Consider the following 12,251-nt stretch of genomic DNA (forward strand, 5'->3'; position numbering starts at 1 on the left):
CGGGGACGACCCCGCCCGGCGGCGCGCGCGTCAAGTTAGCCGTACCTGCGGGCGCCCGGCCCGGTCCGGCCTGGGCAGCTGCGGCGCGCCGCCCGCGGCAGGAAGTGCTCCGGCGTCCCAGCGCTCCGGCTCCCATGGACTTTCTCCGACCTCGCCCAGCACAAGCGGCCGCACCGCGGCGGGGGCGGGGCGGCGGCGGGGGAGGTGCCCGCGGGATGTTTAAAGGGACAGCGCGCCGGCCGTACGCGCGCTCCTTCGCCGCCAGGTGGGCGTCCGGGGCCGGGGAGCGGAGGACTCCCCTAGGGGAAAGGGTGGCGGCAGTTCCTCGGCCGGGCGCCCTCCTTCTGGAGCCGCGGGCGTCCGATCCTGCGCCGGGAACCGGGCGGCAGGTGCGCGCGGCAACGCAGAGGGCCGGGCTCGGCCGCGGGGCAGGGGAGGGACCGGGCTTGCTAAGCCGAAGAGAACCCACCACCCCCGTCCCTGGAGCGCCCCCTCCCCGCAGTGGCCGCGTTTGCACCGCGCAGCCTGTGGATGCAGCTGCGGGCGGGGCAGGGCGCGGCATGACCCGCAGCCACCATGGACGCGCGGCCGGCCAGGAAGGCGCGGGTGCGGGAGCGCCCTGGTCCAACCATCCCGGGGCGCTGGCGCCTCCTGCCCGCCGCCGCAATCTGCGAGCTGCTTGGACGCGGCCTGGGATTGCATTCAGGCCTGGCGTGATCTGGACGCACTACCAGTCCTTCTGGCCGTGCTCCTGTGGACAAAAGTGCAGTTTTAAAACAAGTGCATAGAAATAAAAGCGGCCAAACACGAGAAGGACCCACAGACCTCGGCATCCCCTCCCCACCCGGGGCGGAACAGGCAAAGTAGACCTCCAGAACCAGAGCGGCCTCCCTATCAGAGTGCACCGGGTCCTTGTGGAAAAAGGGTAGTGTCACCACTGCAGTGACCCTGAGCAAGGTCACTGGGAGGAGGGGTTACATGAAGCGCAAGCTGCCCCCACCTTTCCAGAGCACACTTTGAGCCCCTTGGGGATCAGGCCTGGGGCTAAAGCCCTGTTGGCACAGTAGCCAAGGTCATCCATAGGACAATCGGAAGTTTGTCCAAGTAAGTATCACCCCAACCTTAGTCATAGACTGACCATTGACCCCAACTTTAGGTTCTGTACATCTCTTCCCTGCTGTCAGCAAACACCACACCAATCTGAGGCCCCAAAAGGAGGAGGCAGGAGGCGGTGGGAGGTGGTCTGAGAGGAACACTCAGTCCCTGGCTTGTCCTAGAGATGGGGGTGAGTAAAGTGGGGCTCCCCAAAGAACCCCACTTAGTCCTAACTCACCCCAAGTCTGACATCCCTACCCTAGCCACTGCCTCTTATAAGCCTGCGGGACTGTCGGATGTGTTCAGGCAGGGAGGACACTACAGGCTGGAGACACTGGGTCATCTGTGGTTTAGCGTGTGGTCACGTGGCATATGGTCCTGGCCCACAACAGGCAAGGTGAGAGGAACACCTGGAAAGCCAGCAGAGACACAGTAGTGCCACCTGCTTAGCACAGGTATAAGCAGAAGGCTCTGGGCTAGAGGTGGGGGCCTCTAAGCTGGCAGAAGTGTGGGATAGGGTTCCAGCCCACTCCAAGTAGGTAAGACCTCTGCCTGCACACCTCCCCCAGGGCCTAGGATGCTGGCTCTGTGAGGGGGCCTACCCTACTGGTGCAGGAGTGCCCTGGACCGATCACTTCAGGTCATTGCTCCTCCAGGCATCAGGGCTCCAGAAACCTATTCTCCAAGGGTTCCAGAGCTTGGAGCATTTTCCATGTGTGTATACACCAGCACATGCTAAATGTAAACACTAAATTCCAGCCACATGAATTACATGTCTCAAATGTGCACATACTACCTAATTTAATTTTCACACCAGCCCCATGGGGTTAGCTCTTTTTACTCCTGTTTGACAGCTTAGCTTGGGGCTCACTTTCTCAGGGTTCCCCGGTAGGGAATCTTCAGAGGGAGACTTGAAGCCAGGGTGTGGGAGTTTCACCCTCTGCTGCTCCCTCTTACCTTTGCTTGGTATGTTTCCTGAGACGCTGTAAGTAGCATGCTGCTGGCTGCTGTGCAGGTGTGGTGGTCAGGGTCCCATCCGAGGGGTCTGATCAGCACTGCAGCACCTCAAATGGTTTCCAGCTCAGGGAAGAAGCTGCGATCTGGTGCTGAGCTCTCATTCAGGAAGGTTGGGGCTGTGAGGAAGGAGAAGTCACCAGGACTTCTACAAACAAATTGGTGACCACAGAAGTGGCGTTTCAGGGGTGCTCTCAGGAGCTAAGCAAAGAGAACAAACCTGTTGGCCTGGCCACCTGGCTGTCCTTCCCTGGACATTTGCCTCCAGTGGCCTGCCAGGTGCTGTTGCCATGGCTGTGCAGTGATGACACCCACCTTAGTCTAACACCCCACGTCTCATCTGTCCCCACTCCTGATAGCTCTGCATTAAAGTCTCGTCACTGCTGCCCTCCTGGTCCCAAACCTATTTCCCTATAGGCGATTGCTGCAGCCCCTGCTCCCCCTGCTCCAGTCTATCACTGCACAGCAGTACCGGGTTGCTCCTGAACATATCACACACCTCTACTGTCTCCCCATCTCACTTCTCCCACAGAACACAAGCCCAGGTGTTAGTGGCCATGGCCTGGCTTCCCCCCATCCCCAGTGCTGACGCTTCTGTCCTGGGGCCTTTGCACCTGCTATCCTGCTAGCTGTACCTTCTCTAAAGTCTTCCAGGCTTGCTGTGGAGCCTTCCAGGCTTGCTATGGGGTCTCACTTCCTTGGGGTCTCCTCTCAGATGACCCTGGCTCATAAGGCTTTCCCTGACCTCTCATATAAAAAAGCCAGCTGAAGGCTGGGTGTGGTGGCTCACACCTGTAATCCCAGCACTTGGGAGGCTGAGGCAGGTGGATTGCCTGAGTTTACAGGTTCGAGACCAACCTGAGACAGAGTGAGACCCCCATCTCCAAAAAATAGCGAGGCATTATAGCAGGCACCTGTAGTCCCAGCCACTTGGGAGGCTGAGGCAAGAGGATCATTTGAACCAAAGAGTTTGGAGTTGCTGTGAGTTATGACGTCATGCACTCTATCGAGAGTGACCAAAAAAAAACAAACAAACAAACAAAGACTTTTAGGCTCAGAGCCCATAGCACAGTGGATATAGCACCAGCCACATACACCGAGGCTGGCAGGTTCAAACCCAGCCAGGCCAGCTAAAACAATAATGACAACTGCAATAAAAAAATAGCTGGAGTCCCAGCTACTTGGGAGGCTAAGGCAAGAGAATCGCTTAAGCCCAAGAGTTGGAGGTTGCTGTGAGGTGTGTTGCCACGGCACTCTACCAAAAGTGACATAGTGAGACTCTGTCTCAAAAAAAAAAGGAAAGAAAGAAAAGCTAGGCTCGGTGCCTGTGGCTCAAGCAGCTAAGGCGCCAGCCACATACACCTAAGGTGACAGGTTCAAATCCCCAGCCTGGACCTGCCAAACAACAGTGATGGCTGGAACCAAAAAATGGCCAGGCGTTGTGGCAGGCGTCTGCAGTCCCAGCTACTTGGGAGGCTGAGGCAGGAGACTCGCTTGAGCCCAGGAGTTGGAGGTTGCTGTGAGCAGTGAAGCCATAGCACTCTACCCAGGGGGACAGCTTGAGGCTCTGCCTCAAAAAAAAAAAAAAAAAAAGAAAGAAAGAAAGAAAGAAAAGCTAGCTGGCATCCCTGACCCAAACCTCAGGAATACAGGTTCCCTCTTCGTCCACTACCTTATTACTGGCCCTGTTTGCTGAGGCTGCCTAGGGCTGCTGGGCCCTCTCTGACAGGGAGATGGACTCCCCTCTTGCCACCCTGAGTTCTGGCTCTCCTCTCTGTCCTCAGAGTAGCTAGGGGTGCTCGGTGAGCAAAAAGGGAAGCAGCAGGCCAGGAACCCAGGGTGCTGGGCAGTGCTGATCTGGTCAGAGCATTCTGAAGCCCTAGACCCAGGGCCAGGGCCAAGGCACGGGGCTGAGAGCAGACAGCAGCAGGGGGACCGAGCCTCCCTCAGCAAGTCCTGCCCAGAGAGCCCCTGGAGCCAGAGTCCCTTCACTCCCACCCCAGGGGCAGCTGAACAGGTAGGACAGCCAGAGGACTTCCCTGCCCCTCTCTTGCTTTCACCTCAGCTGCTGTACAGAAGGCAGGACACAGAGGTGGCGAGAACTCTGTCTCCTGGGAAGAAGGAGTTTCCATGGTATAAAGGGCAGTTCATGGGGCAGGGGTAGACTTCTGACTTGGGGTCCCCACACTCCTTACCACCTTCACAGGGACTACCCTGTGGAGGGTTACCCCACTAACAGTCCCAGCGACGACCTGAAGCTGTCTGGGATCTGTCAGGACAGGGTAGCTGCTGGCATCCTGAGTTATGTCCAAGGATCATAAATGCCTGCGCAAAACTTTACTTAGCAGCCTGCACTTTGCGAGACTGGCTGAGAAAGCCACTCCTGCTCATGGGATGGGCCCAGGAGGAAAAGAGCACACGGGGGTGAGGGGCTTGTGACAGGAGCTGCCCACCAGCCCCCCCCCCCAAGCCAAGGGTGCCGGAGGCGACGCTGTGCTGCAGGGATGCTGGGCCTGGATGGTAGGCCCTGGGCCGGAAAGGCTGAGACTGACTTGAGCGGGAGCTTTCTTCTCTCTAATGGAGGTGAAATTCACGTAGATAACAAGCCACAGTGAGTGAGGTCTGCAGTGTTTGGTGTGTTCATGGGGTGGGCACCTACCATCTCCATCTGGCTCCCAGGCTGGGCCTTTCCATCTGGCCCTCCCTCCGCAGCCTCTGCAGAGTCACTTACTCTGCTAGGAACTCCCCAGCCCACCCTGTGCTCAGGAGTTGCCCTCAGCTTCCTCTTCTCCCCCACCCCAGTTAGGCCCCTTCTGAGTTCCAATTCTCTCTGTCCATCGTAATCCACACTTCTATACCGGGGCCTTTGTTCCCATCCCCCACTGGAGAGACCCTGGCTATCCCCAAACCTACTCTTTCTTAGGACCCTGTTCTGTGCCAACTAGATGGTGCTAGGGGGGTGAGCAGCCTGGGCCGTCTCTTGAGGTTGGGGACTACCAGGGCAGCCCTGCCCTCCTTCTCAGGGATACCCAAACTCTCAGCAGAAGCCAGGCCCTGTGTCTTACAGTCAGGGTTGTGCCTGCCCACCTCCAGCTGGAGAGCCCACTTTTGACACTACACAGTCCCTCCTAATCCTATAGCCCCCTGCTGCTAGAAGTTGGCCCAGGCTCCCCAAGTGGTACCTCCTGTGCCATGGAAGGGTGTATGAGGCTGAGGTCCCCAGAGCTGAGGGGCCAGGACATGATCAGGGGCCTCAACTGCCATCCATCCTGGGGGCCCAGGCCACCTCCCAGTGCCAGAAGGACTGATGCTTGCTGACTGGCCACCACCGCAGGCTGCAGCATCATGTGGTTCTGGCCACCTGTAGGATGCTGGGAGGCACTGGTGGGTATCTGTAACTCTGCAAGGGCCCACCCCTGGCAGAGCCTCCCTGAGGCAGGCCTGACTACTGCCCTCTCTACTCCTCAGAGGATCCCCATCCTGCTGAGCTGCTCTGGCGGTCCTGCAGACATAGGTAACAGAGAACTAAGATGACGTCGGAGTATCTGAGGAAGGAGGAAGAAGGCCAGGGAAAAACAAGGCCACATTCAATCCCTTCTATGCTCAGTGACCTCCCACTCCCCAGCCTTGGTCCCCCACACTCCTCTGCAGCACCCGGCCACTCTCCCTGCTGCAGGGTCTGGTGCCTAGGGTTCCCCTGCAGCAGACACCTTCTCTCCCTGGGAAGATGGAAACTTCTGCAGATGGATGACTGTGATGAGCACGCAACACTGTGAACATGCTTCATGCCTCTGCAGCGTGCACTCAGAAGTGGTGGAGACTGTGAGCCTCATACTACACACATTTTAACACTATTTACAAAGTGCTGTGTGGGCCCTGAGGGGAGGAAGCTCCAAGGGGCATGGGGGTAGGGGCTAGTTAGACCAGGACTGAGGGAAACATGTCCCCAGCCCAGGCAGTGATTGTGGAACAGGCTCCCAGGGAGGGAGGAGGTGGAATTCACTTGGTGGTGGCCGGGGCAGACCCTGGAAAGAAGCCCTGGGAGACCAGCTGGGTTAGGGTTAGGGGACCTGATGGTGAAGACAAGAGGAGACAGAGGCTGAGGGGAAGGGAGGGTAAAGGCTCAGACTGTGGCTGGGCAGTGGGCAGTTAGTGCCAGGTAGAATGGCCCGCAGTCCAGTTAGCCAGACAGTTGCCTGATTCATTCCACCAGTCTCTGGTCTTGTCTCAACCTCCTGACATCTGGCCACACAGCTGACCCACCCTCCTCCTGCCGGCACTTGTTGGTGGCTTTCCTCCACCTGCCCACCTTAGCCCTTGGGATCCCCAGGGCATAGGAGAGAGTGACCAGACCCCTGGCCCCCAGACGAGCTGAGTCAGAAGCTGTGTTCACCAAGACCTCCGGGAGCACTGTGACCAGGGCCAGGAAGGCTGGGGGTTGGCCTCCACTGTCCAGGCCCTGCCTGGCCTTGGACTGGGCTAGTGTTGGCCGAGGGGGACCGGCCTGCATAGGTGAATCTGGTTCCTTCCCTGCAACTTCCTTGGCTTCAACCCTGGTGAACAGAAAGTTAGGGGTCTCTCCCCCTGCTCCTGGAAGGAGGGGCACCCAGGAGACCTTCTGTGCCCTGGGCCAGCTGCCAGGCTCAGGGCGGCTCCTGTCACCCTGGGATGAGGCTGGCTATGCGGGGTGGAGGACATATGCACACTCCTCGTCCAGCAAGTCTGCATCTCCTTCGCAGAAGAAAACTGGGTGAGTATTTCGGTTTCTCGTCAGTGGCTGCAGAACCCGTGACTCCCTCCACTCCTGAATTAGGGCAGTGCCGTTTTGGTTCTCACTGCCTCCCCTCGGCTAAATTGGATGCTCTAATCTTCTTCCTCTTTTGTCCTAAATTTCCCTCTAACATTTTCTGCAGCTGTTAAGCAGCTGCAGCCTCCTGCTCTGGAGGAGGCTGAGGGTCTACCGGCTGCAGATTCACCTCCTCCCGGGGACTGCAGCACCCTGGTCAAGTCCTGCTGGGATGGCCGTGACTGCTCAGGGGACAGCCTGGCCTTTACAGGATGCAGGTGAGAGCCGGACACTCCCCACAGAGGAGTCCAGACAGGACTTGGGAAAGGCTTTGGCACCATCTAGAGATACCAGGTGAGACAAGTGGAAGGACTTCCAGGGGTCAGGCCTCAAAATAGCGTAGCTGCGAAAGGCAAGCACCTGTTCACCGAGACGTCCTGCCTGTGAGACCAGCCTTTAGTGGCCTTGGGAAACCCTGGACACAGTTATTTAGAAAAGGAGCCTCAAAGACTGCTGCATACCAGGCCATTCTTTCATTCAAGAGCAGACTGCTGACCACAAGGCTCAGCGCCCCAAGAGAAGGGCTGACATCCCTCAATAGGCTGACCCTTGGGATGCTGGCCTCCAGATGCCTCCCCAAGAATAGGACCTAGGGGCTCGGCGCCTATAGCTCAACCGGCTAAGGCGCCAGCCACGTACACCTAAGGTGGCGGGTTCGAATCCCCAGCCCGGACCCGCCAAACAACACTGACGGCAGCAACCAAAAAACAGCCGGGCGTTGTGGCGGGCGCCTGTGGTCCCAGCTGCTTGGGAGGCAGAGGCAGGAGACTCGCTTGAGCCCAGGAGTTGGAGGTTGCTGTGAGCTGTAATGCCACGGCACTCTACCCAAGGGGACAGCTTGAGGCTCTGTCTCCAAAAAAAAAAAAAAAAAAAGAATAGGACCTAGGAAAGAGTTTGGGCCACTAAGTGCCTTACTGCCCTGCTCAGTGTCACCAAATCTGCCCCCAGACACCTTCCCCTAAGAAGAGGGCCCACTGAATCTTGGCATAGGGCACAGAGCACCAGTTTCAAATGCTGCCACAATCCTGCAGCCCCAGCCTAGGCCCCTGGAAGATCAGTGACCCAGGGGGCCTCGAGAGCTAAGGCTCTAGCTAAGGTCAGCCCTGTATCCACTGTATGTTCTGTAACCCCCAGAGGCTGGACTGGGTTAGGGAGGAGTGGGCCCAAAAGCCTCCCTGGGTTTCCTTCCTGTGTCTTGCAGGAAGAGCAAGTGCTGCCCAGCCCAGCGCCACAGCCAGGAGCCTGTAGAGCAGGGCAGACCCTGATGTGGGAAGGACTGAGGGAGGATACCCTGCCAGCTTTTAAAAGCCAACATGGTTTCTCAGTAGGAACACAGGAGTAAGGCTGCAAATGGTCTTTGAGGGAAACGCAGAGGGTGGCAGGGTCAGGATGCAAAACTAGGGCCAGCAGAAAATACCCTAGCACAGGATGCTTCATGCACCTGACCAGGTGGGAGGTGGACCAAGGCACGTCGAGGCTGGGCACAGGGCTGAGCGGGATCAAGGCTGTGGAGGTGCCAGCTCCTTAGGACGCCTTCATGCATCATGGGAACCAGAAAACAGACAGGGTTATAGTGATGCAATCTGAAAAACATAGCAAATAATTCATGTCACCATGATGTCATGGCGAGATTGTAAATAATGGATTCACACTTAAAACCTAGTTTATATCTTCAAAGGCCTGCCCCCACCCTGGGCAGGCAGGTTGGGCCCTGTAGGGGCTGGAGGAGCCCCTCACTCGGGTAGGTGGCAGGTATGGGCACAGCCCAGGGCTGTGGGAAAAGCCAGGGGTCTGGACAGCACCCATGTGCCTCCCAGAGGAACAGGAAATCCTTCTGGCAGAGTGAGCCACAACAACTCCTGCCCTGGGAGCTGGGGGCAGACATGGCAGGAGAATGCTAGTGACGAAACCTGGGGCTGCATGGGGCTGCTCAGGAGGACTGGCCGTAGCCACACAGCACACCTGACCATGCCTGGAGGCTCTCTCTTTGCCTTGGTGCCAGGCTATGAGTCCTAGTGAAAACAGGGGACATCATCACTCATGCCTGGCATCTGGGGACACAGTGTCCACCACAGACCTAAGCTAAACCTTTCTGGGAAACACCCTGCCCCAGCCTCCTGGCTCCCAGGCTGAGGGTGGCCCCAGATTCTTGGTGTCACCATCTGGCCTAGTCCAGCTGTGGACATGTGGCTGGCCCAGACCTGTCTCTTAGAGGGAGGACCCTCAACATGTGCCCACTTAGTGCTAGCCGCTGACCCTCCACAGCCCCTCTCCCTGTGCTATCCACTAGCCTAGACTCGATCAATCTCTGTGTGGGACATTCATGCAGCCAGTCAGTGTTCTGAGGAACAGAAGAGACAGTGTCCTCATTTCTGAGTGGTGGTCAGTACATAACTGATGGTGGATGTGGCTGTGGACTCTTCTGGGCTCCTCTCTTCTCCAGGCTGTGCCTGCCCTCTGGCCCCAGAACCCTGGCCTGTGCTGGGGCCTGCTGACTGCTCTGGTCCTGACCTAACCTCACCCTCCCCGTTCTACCTTCCTCAGTGGCACATCCCACACTGCCCCTCACCTCCTCTGTGGGCCCTGCCCAGCCCATGCCTTCTCCCCATGCTGCACTGAGGTGTCTGTGCACAGCCAAGGCCCTCACTGTAACAGGGACACCAAAGACCCTGCACTTCCTAATGCAGCCCATCCATGAAACTCACTTCCCACAAAGGACTGACATGTCCTGCCTGGGCCCTGGGCTGGGACAACAGCCCCCACTGACCCTCTAATCTGCCACCAGCACCCATAGCTCAAAGCAAACCCAGGCAAGGCTCCCTGCCCCTCCCCCTGCCCAAGCTGCTCCCATGAGCACTAGGAGGCAGATCCACCCACCTGTCCCTGCAGCCCCTGGCCAGAGTGGGGGTGGCAACTGCTGGACTGGCCAGGGATGGAGGAACCCCTGTCCTGCCTGGGCTTCTGGGAGGAGATGTGGCCAGGATGAGTCTGCCTCTAGCTGTGGGATTAGGAAGTGGTCATTTCCTAGGGGCTGACACCACCCAGCACCCTCCCATGGGCCTCTCTGCAGGAGGCTAACAGGGGTGCATAGAGGGAGCAGTCTGCCACCCCGCCCCCCAAGCGCAGTGCGGGCCACACACCTCGCGCCACAGCAGTCCTGCCAGAGCCCCGTGTGACAGCTGCCAGCAAGCCCGGGCATGCTGCCCAGCTGGGCAGGGGAGGGGCGCCTGCCCTGAGCTGCTGAATCAGCTGCCACTGGGCAGGAGTGTTGGGGGTTGGGGGCTGCTGCCTTGTGGGAACTGGCAGGGGGCTGCCAGGCTGTGGGGGCTTTTGGAAAGTGGCCTGTGCAGCCCTGCCTTTGAGGTGCTGCTTCCCTAGGGCTGGACACCAGGTGGCCTGAGCCCCTAAGGGAGGAGGGCTGGGAGGGACTCTTTCCAAACTGGACACAAGGAAGAGAGGAAAACAACGCATTGGGCTCTGCAGCAAAAGCTTAGAGCAGGTCCTCTGGGGAGTGCTGAGTCAGCATCAGAGGCTGCACTGGCTCCCGCTGCCTCCAGCACTGGAAGGGGTGGGCTTCCCAAGGTCATGGAACATCAATGCCAGCGCTCAGCTACACCAGGGTAATGCCCACCCACCCACCTGGCCTCCCCCTCGGTCCACCTCAGCCACTGGCCCTGCTGTCCTGCCACCCCCAGGGCCACAGCCAGCTCAAAGTGTACGCATGCTTATTATGGCTTTGGCTGTGGCAGCTACGGGCTGGGGATCTGCCAGAGGCAGCTGTATGGCACAGGGACCAAGGGAGGCACTCACGGGGGCATGCACATGCCCCATGCCAGGGGCCAGGCAGTACCAGCCCAATCTGAGAGAGGGTCGTCTTTCCAAAGACTCCCAGGGCACAGGCCCCTCCCCGGCCCTGCATCACCCTCATCACCGACAAAGACTCCCAAACCCTCAAGCTGCATTCTGGGGTGATGCAGAAAACCAGGCTCTGGGAACTGCCAGGCATGGTCTCCTGGCATGGGAGCAGACTGGACACCACACCCAACTGTGTGGTAGGCCTGGGGCAGGCAAGTTTCTTCCACACCCCGTGCCTGGCTATGCTCTCCTGGCCTGGCTGGCTGCTCATCTCAACAGGGACACAGGGAGCTGCCCCTCACCTCCACTCTCCCTCCCTCCTGGGCCCTCTGCCCCTGCCACCCCACACAGGGTATCCACTTGGCACAGCTTTCTTCTCTGCGCCAGTGCTCAGGGTTTGGTCCAGGGCTACCCAGCCTTCTCTACCTTCCAGGCTGTGCCCAGCTTGACTCCTGAATCAGAGGCCCCTTGCCACCAATGCCCAGGTGCTGTCATTGGGGTCCTCTCGTTTGCCCATGCTGGGCAGCTCTGATTCCAGAATCTTCCCAACAGGTGCTGGGCTCCAGGCCCATCCTCGTGGACCCTCACTGCCCTCTTTCAGTGGCCCTCCTTCCCTGCTTCCCCCTCCCATCTGGCCGGGGTGAGCCCCTGCAATTGTCCCTTTTCTACTTTGCAGGCATCCTGGGCCACCTGCAGGGTAGGAAGGGGAGCAGGTGCCTGGACGGGTGCTGTGTCAGGAGGAATCCTGCCTCTTAAACCAGTTCCCCTAGCTCTGTGCACAGTTGACACCAGCTGTGTGCTCAGGCCCAGTTCTGATTCCTTGTGCGGAAGGAAGCTTCCAAGCGTGCAGGTCATTCCCATTTTTTCATGGACATGTGGCGCCTGTAATGAGCAAATAAATCTGCCTTAAATGAGACATTCCAGCAGAGCACCCAGGACCCCTGCAAAGTGGCGCCTGCATTTGCCAGAGGCAGAGGCACAGCTGCTGCTGGGGGTCCTGGGCTGTCCCCAGCAGGCAGCACCACCTGGGGTCCCAGAGACCCCTCTCTGGGCAGCCCTTTGGCCAAAACCCAGAGCAGGATCTAGGTTGTGTGTTGGCAATTGTGAGCAGAGGGCTGGGGCTACCCCTGTGGGAGGAACTGAGGGTGCTTAGCAGGAAGAGATTGTTTTGATGTCTAATGAATTTATGTTTTTTAAAATAGTGAGTTAAAACAGTAAATACCGGCTTGGCGCCTGTGGCTCAAGTGGCTAAGGCACCAGCCACATACACCTAAGGTGGTGGGTTCGATTCCAGCCCGGGCCTGCCAAACAACAATGATGGCTGAAACCAAAAAAATAGCTGAGTGTTGTGGCGGGCACCTGTGGTCCCAGCTACTTGGGAGGCTGAGGCAGAGACTCACTTGAGCCCAGGAGTTGGAGGTTGCTGTGAGCTGTGATGCCA

At 58.5% G+C, this 12,251-nt stretch overlaps 1 protein-coding gene across 1 annotated transcript in view; it reads right to left on the bottom strand.

Annotated features, from left to right (window-relative positions):
• Positions 1–143, bottom strand: part of NACC2 (NACC family member 2) — an 83,218-nt gene extending 83,075 nt beyond the window's left edge. The window contains exon 1 of the mRNA XM_003794838.3: positions 46–143. The gene's annotated coding sequence lies outside the window, so the exon portion shown is untranslated. The remainder of the gene's footprint in view (positions 1–45) is intronic.
• Between the last annotated feature and the right edge of the window lie 12,108 nt (positions 144–12,251).

Source organism: Otolemur garnettii, unplaced genomic scaffold (genome assembly GCF_000181295.1).
Source record: "Otolemur garnettii isolate 467f Iridium unplaced genomic scaffold, OtoGar3 scaffold00087, whole genome shotgun sequence".
NCBI lineage: Eukaryota > Metazoa > Chordata > Mammalia > Primates > Galagidae > Otolemur > Otolemur garnettii.